This window comes from Protopterus annectens, chromosome 10.part0 (assembly GCF_019279795.1).
Source record: "Protopterus annectens isolate FY-2018-M chromosome 10.part0, PAN1.0, whole genome shotgun sequence".
Taxonomy (NCBI): domain Eukaryota; kingdom Metazoa; phylum Chordata; order Ceratodontiformes; family Protopteridae; genus Protopterus; species Protopterus annectens.
Genome location: NC_056744.1, coordinates 910,458,445 through 910,475,508, shown reverse-complemented (window position 1 = coordinate 910,475,508; position 17,064 = coordinate 910,458,445).

The window sequence follows — 17,064 nt, the reverse complement described above, 5'->3', positions numbered from 1 at the left end:
TTTGCAATATTATTATAGCATTGTTCCTTTTTTTCCATTGATGAAAAAGAAATATTTATAAAGATAAATTTAGAATACAGTAGGCTACACAGTAAGTAAGATGTGACTATGATTTTATAAGCCTGAGCAGTAAGGAAGTTCGTTAAAGAAGGTCAAGTTTCTCATGACTTTTTAACTTGATATTGAATGTGTTTATTAAATCTGAGCTGATTGTCAAATATAATGCTAAATATTTTAGTTTCATAGATTATTTCCACCTGGATATTTTGAGAGGAGAGAATAAACAAGTTAGATATTTTGTCAAAGTATGATCTTGGATTTGAAAGCATTACTTTGGTTTTACTCAGATTTAGGATTTTTGAGAGTGTGAAAGTCACGTTTCAGGGAACATGAAAGGGGTCTTGTGTGATAGATTGTAGTAAGGATAGACAAACGGAGGAGGTGATAAGGGAGGTGTTAACAACATACTGTATGATTGCAGAGTGTGATGAGGCAGAAGCAAGGTTGTTAATTAATAAATTAAACAGTAGGTATACTAGGATTGCCATTTAATTGCCTTAGTCTGGTTTGACAGTTAACTAAACAATCAAGTTAGAATGGAAAGAAAAACCAAGGAGGGAAAGCCTGATAAGTTATTGTTGGTGTTAGCCAGTACTTATTGCTTTTGAAAAACCTGTATGTGCCAAATTTGTTTTCATTTTGTTCAAGATAATGGTGCTGAGGAAGGATAGCAGGCCAGAAGTTGCACTGTGATAAGGTCAGAAACCATGTTATGATTCAAAGATGGCTGCTGTTCTGTGAACACTGCTGAACTGCAGCTCTACATTTAACCTGAGGAAATCAAAACCCTGAGTGGATACTATAAAGTTTTTAACATCAAAACTTCGATAAACTTATTCTAACTACACTTATTTATCCTGGATTGAGAAGAAAAAATGGAAAAAAGGAATATATTTCACTGGATTACAGCAGATTAGCTAGCTCTGCAGAGAGGAATACACAAAGGAACCGTGTGCTTTTTATATTGCAACTTTTTGTGTTCCAATAAGATGTCAAAAGAAGACAAAAGCATGGATATAACTACGACTAAAACAAAATTATCGGAATTGCAATCACCAGAAAAAGATGTGACTACTAAACGACAAAAAATTACTAAAGCACAGGAACAACATAAACTAGGGACTAAAACTAAAGCTGATCAAGCTTTAAATATGGAGGATATCAAAACTGCACTTCTGCCTATACAAGAAGCTTTAAAAGAACTGACTTGTCAAATACAATCATTTGGAATTTCATGTACTCAGTTGCTGGAAAGAATGGATAAGACGGAGGCCCGTATTTCTGATACTGAGGACAAATTAGTTTTACTGGAAAAAAAAACTAATCTGCATGATGTGGATATACAGGCTATACAAAGTAAGCTTACAGACCTAGAAGCAAGATCCAGGAGAAACAATATCATTGTCAGAGGGATTCCTGAATCCATTCAGTATAATGAACTAATTCCATCCATACTACAAATATTTGCAGTGCTTTTAAATGATTCTGATAGTGTGAAACAAATCATCGTGGAAAGAGCACACAGAGCTTTGAGAGAGGTACAAGCTTCTAATTTTCCTAGAACTGTGTATGTTAAACTGCTTAATTATCAAGATGTAAATAGAATACTTATTACTGCAAAACATGGTGGAGGCTATATTATGTGGAAAAACAATAAAATATCTCTGACACAGGATTTACCTATACAGATCAGACAGGCTAGACAGTCTCTGTCTCCTTACTGCAAATTTCTTATTGACAAACAAATTAAGTTTCAAATGAAATATCCTAATATGCTTATATTTACAGTGGATGGGGTTAAACATTCTGTTTCCACCAAAAATGAGGCAAGAAATCTGTTTCTTAAAATTTTCAAGGCTTTACCTGCATCAGAATCTTGAATTGAACTTTTGCTGGGACTGGCATGTTGATGAGGCTAGATTCATTGTTTACTGTGCTTCGAGGACTGGGTAATCCTTTGTTTGCATTTGTGAAGCTTTAGGCCTTTTCCTGAGTAATAAATCTGTTTGCTTTTCCTTATCTTGATCTCCTGCACTTGTTTCCTGACATTTTATGGCTTCTAAGATCTTTTTTTGACAAGGAGGAAGACAGGAAGTGCTTAAAATGCTGTCAAGGGTGCAGATTTCATTGTGGCACTTCCGGGAGTCCGTCTGCAAAAGCGGTCCCCCATCGCGAGCATTTCACAGGACTTCCTGGTTTGGAAAACCGAAGAGAGCTGGTTTAAACACTCTCTTGTTTATTTAACAGTAAGTAACACTGTTCTATAGTAATTTAAGCACATAGGAACTTGTTAGGAACTTCATTTATTAACTTTTAGTCAACATTTTGTAGTTATATTATTTAGAGAGGGTGCAGGGATTTAGCAATGTTTATTTAACCTGTCAGCATAGTTTTTAATGTTTTGTGTTATTTTTATTATTTTATTTAGTTAGAAGCTTGCTTTATTATGAAACTAGTATAAGGTGAATGTATAACAAAGGATATTAACAATTTGCTGTCTGTTTGCTTTAATATAGGGTTATATATTAGTATGTATTTTTTTCCTCTTTTTTAATGCATGTGGTTTATGTATAGATAGCTAATCCAACTACTAAAAGTGCATTATTTTTTTACTTTATTCTTTTTACATGTACTGTACTGTTACATTTTTAATTTGATTTCTTTAAATAGTAATTAACCAAAGAGATGTAGTTTATGGCAGTGTTTGTTAGGGAATGTTTAGTTTAGGCTTTGTCGTAGTGAAGTTAGGTTTTATAGGTCTTAATTGTGATACATGTGTGAAATTTTACATTGTGGTGTTTTTATATCTGCTTTTTCTTTTAAACCCTTTGTCATTCTATATTATACAGGACCTATACATCTCCTGGTCCGGGGTTAGAGTGGGTATGCACTGGTTGAGGACAGGATATAAGGATTGCTTCCAGATTATGTATGGTTTTGAATTTACTGTTTTTTGTTTTTTCTATGCTCTCTCTCCAAAACTTTCATTTTACAGTGAATCTTTGAAATGTGGGAAGTAGATTCATGGAACGTTAAAGGGCTCCAGAGCTTGAAGAAGAGGAAACTGGTGTTACATGTATTGTTGCAGGCTAAGGTGTGGTTTATCCTACTCCAAGAAATGCATTTAATGAATGATCAATGGGGTTATGTTAAAAAAAAAGAAAAGGATTAGAGAAGTAGTAGTATCTGAAGGTAAGTCAAATAGTGCCGGGGTAGCCGTAATTATTAAAGATCAATACAAGGAAAATATATTAGATTCTAATACAGATAAAAATGGATGGTGGTGCTATGTTATTCTTTCGTCTACCTTATTTGATAAACCTATTTTACTTTTAAATATATATGCTCCCTGTAATGATCAACAATTATTCATAGCATCACTATATTCAATTTTAACACAATTTGATAGATATTATGTAATTGTTGGAGGTGATTGGAATGCCTACCAGAATCTGAAGTTGGATAGATCTTGTCCACAAAGAGCATTTAACAAGCATGCTGTATTAGCACTGAATGATCTTAAAGAAGACTTTCAATTATATGATCCATTTCACTATCTGAATAACGATAATAGTACAAGCAATTTTACCTTTTATTCCCCATGTCACAAAATGTGGTCGAGAATTGATTTCTTCCTCATATCAAGAGTATTGATCAATCTAGAACCTACAGTTATTGTACATGCCCATTATATATCAGACCATTCTAAAATTTCATTGAGTTTTACTAAGGGGATAAAGGATACTTTAAGACAAAGAGGTTATAATTGGTCTCTTAATCCAAATTTATTGAATAAGGAGGATATAATACTGGAAATTACAAAGTACCTGAAAGACTTATTGATTGGTTTAGGGAAACAACAATTCGCCCCAGATATTGAATGGGCAACAGGTAAAGCTCAAATAAGAGGGACACTTTTGCAAAAAGCATCTTATTATAAAAAGATATTAAACAAAGATATTCAAACTTTAGAAATAAAAATTAAATTACTTGATCAAGAACTGATTAGGGATTTTCGTGAGCAAACAGAGAAGGAACTGATTAAATGTCAAAAGGATCTCTTTTTACTTCAGAATAGTAGATTAACATTTCAAGAATACAAGACGTTAGTGAGGTATGCCAATCATGTTCAAACACCATCAAGAGCGTTAGCTAGGATCATTAATCAAACAAAACCAACCGTGCAGATTTCAGAAATACAATTTAATAATAAAATATATTCTAAAACTGAGGATGTTCTTAATATCTTTGAGAAAATATACACTAATATTTATGCTGGACAAAAGGATATGACCCCTAACAAGAATTATGAACAATTTCTACATTCAATTAAGTTTCCAACAATAGGAAAGGACATTCAAAATGACTTGGTTAAACCGATATCTGAAGAAGAAATAGTATATGTAATTCAGCATATGAAATCACATAAATCACCAGGTCCTGATGGCTTGACAGTGGAATTTTATAAAAAGTTTGCAGATATTTTCGGTAAGATACTTTCAGTTGTGTTTAACTACATAATTAGGAATAAAATTAATGATCCACATCTTAACACCTCAAAAACAATTTTTATACATAAAGCCAATTCAGATCCTGAAAATCCAGATAATTATAGACCAATATCATTAATAAATGTAGACATGAAAATTCTAACCTCTATTATAGCATCAAGACTGAAGAGAATCATGAATCATATCATTTCCAAAGAACAGACTGGTTTTATGGCAGGTAGACAAACCAGTGATAATACACTCACATTACATACTATGTTAGAGCATGCTAAGCAAAATAATTTAAATATTTATGCCCTTATAATTGATGCCCAGAAAGCCTTTGATAGGGTTGATACAAATTTCTTGTTTGATCTTTTACCGTATTTTAATATATCACAGGAGTTTGTCCAAATGTTACAAGTATAATATAGTAATCCCTATACTACATTGTATATTAATAAAAACTTCTCTAAAAGAATACAGATTAAGAATGGAACACGCCAGGGTTGCCCTTTGTCCCCTTTATTATTTAATATCTCTCATGAACCATTGTTTTTATATATTAAACAAAATGTTTATCACAATGTCCCAATAATTTATAGAACTAAAATATTAATGGCAGCTTTTGCTGATGATCTTAGCATTTATTGTGCATCTCCATTATCAGATACTGAAAAATTATTGAAGGCTGTTAATGAGTTCTCAAAAGTCTCTAATTATAAAATTAAGTTGAAAAAAAACAATATCTTCCCTTTAAAGACACCTAAACCCTTTTTGTTATTGTCCTTAGTGGGACAGGTATCATTTAAAGAAAATATTAAATATCTAGGTATTGAGTTCTCTACAGATAATAAAGACTTTTACAATAATAATATTAAAGCAATCTGGGAACAAATAATTTCGGATTTTGGGAGATGGAAACATTTACGACTGTCAATGTTAGCAAAAGTTTCAATTATCAAAATGAACATATTACCACGATTATTGTATATTTTTAGCTCAGCCAATTTATTACTTTCGAAGACGTTTTTTAAAAAGATTCATAAAGAATTGACTAAATTCATTTGGGAACCAAAGAAAACCAGGATATCTTATGATAAATTAATGACCCCAAAAAATAGAGGAGGACTGGAATTACCTAATTTTGAAATGTATTATTTAATTGTAAATTCTAATAGAATTTTAAGAATTGCCAATTATGATATAAATAATACTAAGTGGACACCACTTTGGGTAGTTCTGAATTATAAATATATTCTAAAGTTAAATATCAATCCTAAAGCAATACTTTTTTTAAGTAAGGATACGTTGAAATTCTATGGGATTATTGAACACATCAAAACGAACATATTTACATAACTTATTTCATTCATTAGATTTGGTTCAACATATGATGGTTTTTCAACCCTTTCATAAGAATCCTAATTTAAAATTGAATAATCAACTAATTGATCTCAACAAGTTTCCATTGATAGTTAATCTAACTTTGATTGATATATATAAACATCTTGACAGTTCGGCCAACCAAATAAGACAAGAACTTAACTTACCTAAAAAGTATCTGGTTATTCTGAGACAAATTAGAGAACTCACTATAAGCTATTTTAAAAGTTTTAAACCAGAAGAAGAGGCTATTAATAGATGTTCTTTGTTGTGGCAAGCTCTCCAACAGGAGCTTAAATATATAACGACAGCAAATCAATTAATTAAAGAATTTCAATTTCATGATAAAATTTTGTTATCGAACTACTGGGAAGAGAAAATTTTACTGACAGATAGAAGTAATATGTTAAAAGCAATTGACTTGACCATCAAATCTACTTCTCTCAAAAATTAATATATACCCAGTTGATGATTTGGAACAATGCATATTATACACGCCTTACCCTGCATAAATTTAATCCCAAAAATTCACCAACTTGTCCATATTGTAAGAATCAACCAGCTGATCTTCTTCATATGTTCTGGAGTTGTAAATGTATTTTCAAACTTTGGAATTCCCTTAAGAGTCAACTTCAGAAGGTGGGTTACCAAAGTACAACGTTATCATGGAAATTTATGATTCTGCATATTCCCCCGAAAGAGATCCCTAAATCACAAATTATTATATATATTAATATTTTTCTATTAATGAAGCTTTATATAGCTTCAAATTGGTTAGACCCATCTAAAACTTCATGGCAGAACTTTAGAGTTCTAGCAACAAAACATATATTGGCTCATAAATTACTATTAAACCCACAAAATAAAAATGTTAATAATCCAAAAATTTGGGAACAGATTTTTAATATTATACTAGCATAGTATTTTCAACTTGGAAATATTAATAATTATTTATGTGTGTGGAGAGAATTTAGTAATCAACTGTCTATCACTTGCATTTACTCTTATGCTTTTTTATATTTAAATGTATTACATGGAAGCATTCTTCTAAATATTGTATATAGAGTGTGGTTATTAGTGATATTAGTTAATGTTTGATTTGTGAATATATGTTATTTTTGATCTTACTTGTGTTTGAAAATAATATAACAATAAAGATTTATTATGGAAAAAAAGAAACCATGTTATGAGGGTGATAGAAGTTTGTTGGACAGGATATAGTGAAGAACCTGATTGTAGATACATTTTTCAAGGATTTTAGATAGCGGAGAAAATATAACAATAGGACAAAAAATTAAATTGTAGTATAATTATCATGTTTATGAAGTGGAAGGATAAAGGACTGCTTATATAATTTTGGAGCAGTAGCTTCATATATGGATAGATTGATTAGTATTGATGTGGGATATATGACAGCTGTAGCAGCAAGCTTTACATATTTAGCTGGAAGATTGTCAGCGTCTAGTATAGTTGGTTTATGTTTGCTAAGGAGTTTTTGTATGACTGAGGGGGGACTGGTTTTAGAGTGAAGGACAAAGTGTTAGGTAAGAGTGATGATGATGGAGAGTGGAGGTATGATGGTAGATGACTTAGTGCAGCAACTGTGAAACTGTTAAAGCATCCATTAAACTTAGCTGTAAATGTCATTATAAGGCAGGTTGGGGAATGGATTAAGTTGGGAAGAGTTACTGGGATTAAGAAGGTAATTAATGGACAACCATAAGAAATTAAGAATGAAGCTATCAGAGGTTTGAAGAGAGACAAAGTGATTTCTTTCATCACCTAAGATGATTTTTGGAGCAATTTTGATGTTGTTCAGAGGATTGGAAAGTTGATTGATTTCTGCTTGTATGCCATCATCTTCAAGCTTTATCTCATTGCTGCATTTGGTTTCCAGTTTTAGCCAAAATGAAGACTTGAATTTACATCTTAATTTCCTGACTGTTGCAAGTGAATGGAGTATGTTAAGGAAGGTAGACTTAAATGCTTCATCCACTTTGTCTAATGGGAAATGTTTAATAAATGACCAGTCACAATGATAACTGGCATATAAAGGTGGACACCTCAAAGCTCTTTAATTTTTTTCTCTGTTTGTAGAGAATATTTTTTCACATGGTTATATTTACACAAGACATGCATATTATGATGATCATTTTAAGTTTCTAGGAGAGATCCTAACTCAATTATTTTTCTGAAGTGCTTGTTAGAACTCACCAGGAGTGCTATTTGTGTTGCTAGCCAAATAGATTGTTTGTTGTAGAAGAGAAATTGTTTTTAATAATATTATAATCAGAGTTAGTCACCCAGGATGAGGGTTTCAATAGTAAGTATTGGGTTGAGTAAATAATGTCTGATGGTTAAGCAAGAAGAGTACATTAATGCTACCCCTCTAACTCTTTTGTCTGTACTGTCATAGCAAATAATAATGAGAATAGTATTGCCTTTAATATGTGATTTTAAGACATGTTTCCATGACACAGATGACATCAGGAGTGCATGAGGCCACGCAGGCATGAAATTCTGAAATTTTGTTGGAGGTACAACATATGTTGATATTACAGAAAGAGGGACCTGATTTATAGGGGACTGACATATTAGCTGTGGAAATTGTAGGAGAAGCTGGGAAGTATGTTTGTATGTTATATTAATGGGGCCAGGATTGGGCTGTACTTCTGCAAAAGTTTGAAGTATAGAACTGTGTATGAGTAGATAGGCAAGCCTTAGTGGCAAAGGTTTACTTGCTTTACAGGGTTATTGTTGAGTTTATTAATAGAAGAGAGTAGATTTTCAGTTGTATGCAAACAAGTACGTTTCTCAAGATCTTTGATGTCAATGTTAAATGAGTGTAGTGAAGTATATGAAAAGTGATAATTGTTAAGAGGTATTTTGCAGAAAAGAAAAAGGTAAAGACATCTGATAGGAGAGAGAGTGACAGAAGAAAGTTGTGTCATAGAAAGAAATATTTGGACAAGCATTTTAGGAGTGCAGTGAAGGCCGGTAGGGAAGAATAAAGTTTAAGTGTTATAACAGATGTAAAAACAGCTGAAAGGAAATGTGTAGACTAAACGTGAGTAATTTAGAATTAAAACATACAGGAGAAAGTGCACAAGTAAGTTGTGTGTTGGTTAAGTGTATGTATGCAGTACAGAGGGAAAGTCTTCAGAGATTTGGTGTCATTTTGCTGATACTTTCCTTTAAGATGTTGCACGGTAGCAAGAACTGATGACAGGAGTTCAGAGTTAATAAAAGTAATGATGTGGTGGGGGGGTGGCTGAGCACACAAAATATTTGTATGAAAATGAGATATATATATTCCCCCATAATACCTCAAAAAGTGTCAAAGGGCTAGGAGCAACATGAGATATAGCTACGTAATTTATGAAAATTAAAAGCTGACACTTTTAAATTGTATACTGGTAGTGTGTTGGGGCACTTAGCACAACAGAGTGACACAATAAGTAATAGTGCAACCTTACATCAAGGGATTCTGTGGTTCAGTTCTAGACTGAAGTGCTTTCTGTGTGGAGTCTGAATGTTGTCACATTCCACTTTAATAAACCACTCAAACACCAAAAGACCTTTGATAACCTTTATTGTTTAACATAATAAATGATAAATGCATGAACGTTTATTAAACACAACACAACTTCAATTCCTTGGAAGAGAAAATGTAAAATAACTAACCATAAGGGCAGTGTAACCACTCACCCTTGAAATAAGCAGCATCCCCCATTTGCATGCTTATCCCCACACTTACAAGGCAACATTCCACCACTCGCCTTCAACACCACTTCTCCAATCCAAAACTACCTAGTCCAAAACACCTCCACCATCAATCTTTCACCGCCTCAAAATCCTTCCACCAATTATCTGCCAGAGAGGGAACAGAAAAGGGGCAAGCCTGTCCATCTTCTCCACCCAAAATGCAATACCTAAACAGGATGGGATGGGAGGGCAACAAGATCACACCAAATGTGACTACCAACAACCAAATCCCACCTCAAAACTTTCAAGGCCCACCCCCTCCTTACCTCACTTCCTCCCTTAGCCTCCAACGTGCTTAACCCTTTTATGCCTACTCCCTTCAAAATTCTCTTAACTACTAACCTTACCTGCTTCTTCCTCTTAATTCCCAGCCCCCCCCTCCATTAAAGATGGTCCATGACAACTTTGTCCCAAACTTCATTTCTCTTTGTGTTCATATGGGTTTTCTCTGGGTACTTGTTTTTCCCACATCCTAAAGACATGCTATGCGGTAGGTTTACTTGCAGCACTAAATTGTCTGCAGATGTGTGCAGATTGTGTGTGTATGTGTGTGTGTGTGTATGTGTGTGTGTGTGTGTGTGTGTGTGTGTGTGTGTGTGTGTGTGTGTGTGTGTGTGTGTGTGTGTGTGTGTGTGTGTGTGTGTGTTTGTGTGTGTCTGTGTGTGTGTGTGTATTTGTATGTGCATGTGTGTGTAAAATGGAAGAAATGCCTGACAGTCGTCTTCTGTTCCCTACTTGTCCAGTAAACTTTGTTGTTGCCAGTGACTATTCATGAGGTCATTACAGGAGTCAGATGTGACTGACTAAATAGCAATGGATGGATGGATGGATGGATGGATGGAGTAGCACATATGATGTAATAAAATTAGCATGATCACTTCAGTGATATTTGAAAGGTAAGCATACAGTTCTGTATTAATTTCATACCTTCCTCATCCCATCCATTCATCCATACTAGATAAAGAAGGAGACAGTTGTTAAGTGTTCCTGGGATGATATTGCAAGTACTGTTGGAATACTGCATACTCTGTGTGCACATCTCCCACTAATACTAACAGTGGTTTTGCTTCCATTCCATTGTGGCACTGTCTCATATACCTCATTCATTCATTCATTCATTCATGCATTTGCAGCATAACTGAAAGTTTTATATTCTATAGGTTCTCACTTTGTAAATTGGTAGAACGCTGACAGGTGGAATGCATGTTTTTTTAAAACAGCATACCTGAAATATATCAAGTTAAACTTCTGATTTTTTTGTTTTAAGTTGCATTAGTAATGCTAACAGAATGTATTCTACTACTGCATGATGAAATTATAATAAAATCAGTTTGTATCTTTGGAGTCCACTACATAAATTATACATTATTATAATTTTGTTATGCAGAAAACTTTCAGTAACATAGAACATCAAGGGAGAAATGTTCAAATCACAGCAGTAGACACAAAACACATTGTGTCAGCTTCTTAGAAAATTACATGTGCCTTCTGAGACATAAAAGTCTGAAAATCTTGAGCAAACAACAATAAAGTGCAGAATATGAAAGGTATGAGTTGCCATTTGAAGAAGTTACAGAGCAACATACTATGCAAAGATGAGGTGTCTTTAAAAATCATTAATGCTATAGTTCCAGAGAAGTCCAGTGAGCATTAACTTTGCAAATACAGTCAATGAAAGCAATTCAGTGAAGGCAGATATTTGTGAAATAAGTGTATGTATATGTTATACATCAATTCTTTTTTGACTCCACTGATAAAATCCACCAGTGCTCATCTCAGCCATGCACCTTCCATATGTCTGCTACCTTGCTAACAACTCTGGCATCCAAAAAAAAAACTCTCATTATATCAATATATGGCTTCTATGAGTCTCATGGCTTTCAGGAGAAAAAAAAAACATATTTCTTTGTAATAAATATATTTTTCCATAGCTATCTAGGTAAATGCTTATGTACCAAGATTCAGATCCTATTTAAAATTTCAAATTTTGACATGATTTTTAAAAACATCTGCAAAATCATGTGTTTTCCATTTGGAATTACTAACAGATCATACCTATTTTCAGTAAAAAATAGTGCAAGTGAGCTGTCAGACCAATCCTTTCATTTTTCTGTTCTGTTCCAAAAGAATAAACTGTAGTAAATCAAATATACATCATATAATGTAGTGCACCATTTTGTTCACTTAAAGTTGTATTTGTTTGCTACATAGTACCGGCTTAGATACTTTACCAAAACTACAAATGTAACTGTTCACAAAAACAATAACAAAATTATGCGGTAAAACCCCTGAATTCACTATCCTTCTGTGCAGGACTAGCTTAGTCCTGCACGAAAGCGGCCGTTTAGGAGCAGGACGGCAGCAGGCCATGCATATTAATGAAGGCGCACTGCCTGAGCTCCTAAAGTTCACGGAGCATGTACAAGTGCAGGGGGCATGTCTGAGAGCAGAGCTCTCAGAATATACATGCCCTTGCAATGAAGAACAGCAGAGTATGAATAAAAGAATGAGCAAGACTACTCATAGGTGTTTGCATACCCCCAGCAACACCCCCCCACATTTAGAATAGCAAGAGTTAAAACATAAAATATACATTTTTTTTTTTTTTTTTTTTTAATGAAACAGATTAAATTTAATCATAGGTGTGCAGGTTTGCCCATTGCTTAGCTATGGTTAATGCAGCTTAAATGGCACAAGAGGATAAAAAGCAAGATATATGCAAATGAAGCAGTACAGCAATAGTGTAGTGGGCAGCGCATTCATCTTACGAGCAGTCATTCCTGGCTCGGGTCCCACTTCAGTGCAATCCATTCCCCATGTCAAATCACTGTATGAACAATTTATTTTGTTGCATAACCTACGATAACATATATTTACAATATTTATATATTTATAACATATATTTGTTAACTGGAGTACTGCATTAAATGCAGATGTGAGGTGTCATTGTTATAATATTGCAAAGTCCACAGATAATCACAAGTGCCCCATATAACATATGTACACAGGAATCAGGGATACAAATGGAAGGTAAAATGTGTAATGAATGATAACTCTATACAGTTTCCAAATCAACCATCTTCCCAAGAATCAATAGACATTACTGTCTAAATTAGTGTGGTGGTAAGTAGGAGTAAGCACTAGTAAGCAAGTGTAAGCACTATTAAGCAGTAGTAAGTAGGAGTAAGCATATGTAAGCAGTAGTAAGTGAGTTTAAGCCCGTTTGCGTGGGGGTAAGCAATGTGCATACAGGTTAAGCAATATTGAAGCTAACTCTCTGTAAGCATGTTATGCCGAAGGGTAGCATAGTTTACCATTGTGCAAACCCATGCAAACTCACTTACAATTGCTTAAAAGTGCCTTAATCACTCTGTATGCATCAGCCGCTGTTCTGGCCAGAAACAAAATAAACAGCCTTTGCAGGTCTTGAACCCAGGACCCTGCACACTAGTCAACCACTAAGCCATCACAACAGTACAAAAGATTGAGGTATTACCAAACAGATCCTCACTATAGGAAATTCAAACTGAACATGTAAAAGGAATCTATATACAGCCTTATTTTGTATAACCTACTACATAACATAAATATGTGAACTGGAGTACTGCATTAAGCCCAGATGTGAGGTGTCATTGTAATAAAGTGTTGAAATCCCCTAATAAACACAAGGACCCCATACAGTGTATGTACACATGAATCATGGATACCAAACACATATATAACATGTAATGAATAATAAATCAATGCCACAATACAAATATAATGCAACTTAAATATTAGGCAATGCTAACCACTGCACAACCCAGCTTAGTAGGTGTAAGCAATGTGTAGGCCAGCTAACTCAGTCTGCCCATTGGTATACCCCTTTAAGCAATGCCAACCTTAGGTAAGCAGGTTTTCCCATAGCTTAGCCTTTTCAAAACTGTCCAATCACGGCAATGTGCGAGACACTGGCACTATTTAAACCCAACAGGTGGGAATACATCTCATAACTGGTTGTAGCTTCCCCTTGTAGGCACTATGTCTGGAATGGGAGAAGGTGTGCACTTTTGGGTGCAGCGCTGAGGCATCCAAGAGTCCAGAGTCATGGCAGGACTCCTTTTGAAAGACCATGACATAAGACTGCTGCAGGGCCAGTACCAGGGTACCCAATACAAAGCGGAAGCCTGGGACCGTCTCGCATGTGACCTCACCAGTGCCACTGGCATACCCCGAACAGGTGAGCAGGTCAGGCATCACTATGCTGACCTGAAGCAGTGAAAGGGGGATCTCTTGGATCAGTGGATCTAAGAGGCTAGGAGGAGAGGAGATACCCCAGCTATATGTAAGCATCAGTCCACTACCTGTTTAATAATTGCCAGTTCATGTATATTATGGATAGGTATGGCTAAATATTCCTCTTATCTCTTTCACAATGGCATGTGAGTGGGCTATGAACCAGGAAGCCCATGGATGTCGCTTGGAGTGGTTGTGATGCAAGGCAGGTTAGTAATACTCTTGCATGTACTGTCATAGGAAATAAATCTAAAAGTAGCAGTAAGTTAATTGCCTGTATAAAACTTGTACTGTTTAAGGCATATACTGCATACACCAGAGAATATGGCGGGAAGAGTCTCATATAGGTTGTATGTAAATAAAAGCATAATAGCCTGTCAATAAATGTCTAACTGCTGGAATGCATGTGTTTACTCTGGTATCATATGGTGATGTAGATTTATTTATTTATTTAACATTTGTTAACCGGGAAAGTCCGACTTGGAATGAAGCCAATTTTCAGCAGAGGCCCAGGGAGAAAGGCTCCACATGCATGTCTTTCTAACTTGGGAGGAAACCGGAGCACCCAGAGGAAACCCACATGAATGCAGGGAGGACATGCAGACTCCACACAGAAGCCACCCCAGCCAAGAATCGAACTGGAGAACCTCTTGCTGTGAGGTAACAATGCTACTGCTGCACCGCTGCGCTGTCCAATTTGCAATCACTTAATAGTACTGTTGTATTAAGGACTGTTACCCACACTGTGCAACATAAATTAAATCTGTAGGAATGTTTGTGTATGACCGGTGTAATCCCAAGAGGTCATATAGTACAAATGAGAGAGACATAGACAGAAAATAGTGAAAAGACTGACAACAAAATCCAAATAGCACACTCAAATGAGATGTGAACTGTTGTATTTTTAGCACAAACAGCCATGGTTCGAATCCTGGGAGTGGCAGTAGGCTGCATACAGAATCATGCCCCACAACTGTACAGATATGTCCAGAATGTCCAGTAAATCAGCCCATATCTGCTGCCTGTTGCCCTGTCCTCCAGGAAATCAGTGAGATGATCCACACATTTAGGCAGCAAACAGGAAATACAACTGATTGCCAGACATCTATGAGAACAAACCTGTCACTCTAGCAACTCCCCAAGATGTTATGAGAGTAATAAGCCAAATATGTCCCATCTACACCCCCATGTTGTCAAGCTGTGACCAAAATGTGCGCAGTAACATAGTGAGATGTATGTGCATAATACTAATGTGGAATCTGGTAATTTGTGTGGCAATATTCAGGTAGTGCTAACAAACATTACTCCCACAGGTCCTTCAGATACGAACACTGTGCCTATAAATAAAAGATTGATACCCTGTACTGGTACTGTTTACTCTGGTATTGTATGGCATTGCGAGTGTTGCAGTTGCTCTGAATAATAAGGTATCACTCATTACTGTCACCCACACTGTGCTACATAATATAACTGTCTAGGAAATCCTGTATAAGAGTGTTGTAATACAAGGTCAGAATGTAAAACCACAGGAGAATTATAGACAGAAATCAGATAAGAGATACACAGCAATATCTATATAGCACACACAACTGTTATGGACAGTGTTTTATTTTTAGCAGACACAGCCATGGTCCAAATCCTGGGAGTGGTAGTAGGCTGAAAACAGAATCATACCCCACAACTGTACAGATATGTCCAGAATGTCCAGTAAATCGGCCCATATCTGCTGCCTGTCACCCTGTCCCCTGGGAAATCAGTGGGATGATCCCAGACATTTAGGAAGCAAACAAAAAATACAACTGATTGTCAGACATCTATGGGAACAAACCTGTCACTCTAGCAACTCCCCAAAATGTTATGAGAGTAATAAGCCAAGTATGTCCCATCTACACCCCCATGTTGTCAAGCTGTGACCAGAGTGTGTACAGTAACAGAGTGAGATGTATGTGCATAATACTAATGTGAAATCTGGTACATTGTGTGGCAACATTCAGGTAGTGCTAACAAACATTGGTCCCACAGGTCTGTCAGATACAAACACTGTGCCTAGAAATAAAAGATTGATATCCTGTACAGGTACTGTGTACTCTGTTATTGTATGGCATTGTTAGTGTTGCAGTTGCTCTGAATAATAAGGTATCACTCATCACTGTCATCCACACTGTGCTACATAATATAACTGTCTAGGAAATCCTGTATAAGAGTGTTGTAATTCACTAAAGGTTTAAGAGGAAAATAGTCGAAATATGTCCCAGTTCACCTGCATGTGATCAAGACGTGTCCAGAGTCTGTGCAAAAAGAGATGGACAGGTATGTGCATAACATCAACCTGGAATCTGGGAGTATGTGTAGAAACAGTTAGTGTTAACAAACAATTCCTCCACAGGTATATCAGGTAAGAGATGCATACTGCAAGTAAAACCAGTTCATGTATATAGTTGCTGACAGCCATACTACTGTCCAGAGAAAAGCAATATGGTAGTGTACTAATACTTTTAAGATACAGATAACAGCACTGACTAGGAAAGTAATGCAAACTACAGGAATATACTAGCTGTTAACTGACATCTCCCCCCCACCATATCTGCAACAATAAACTAAATACCCAACTCAATTGGTATGTGCTGACATAAATCTAATGGTGGGACATATGTCCTATTGTTTGATAATTATTTAAATCTGTTTCTATGCATGTGCTATGTTGAAATACTCCCACATTGGTGGCATGGTGCCATCAATGTACCTGCATGCTCTTGTGATTACTACTGTGATCCCATATATGCATGTGTTCTGTTTGCTATGCAACTGTTCCATATCTTGTGTTTGGGTTAATGGGAATATCTAAGCATGCTGTTATACCTAATCCTGGAATGTGTTGACAACCCACATATGTTGATAAAACATAAACACCATAGCACGTATGGGAATGCGGGTCCCAGCAGACCCACCTATCCCATCTCAGCTGGCAGTGGCACCGGGCACCAGCACATCTAGCACCCAATCATTTGTGAACTGAGGGGGTGGAGCTAGGAACTAAACCTTCTATTTAAGGAGTAAAATAAACCATTTCAGAGCTTTATTGGAAAGG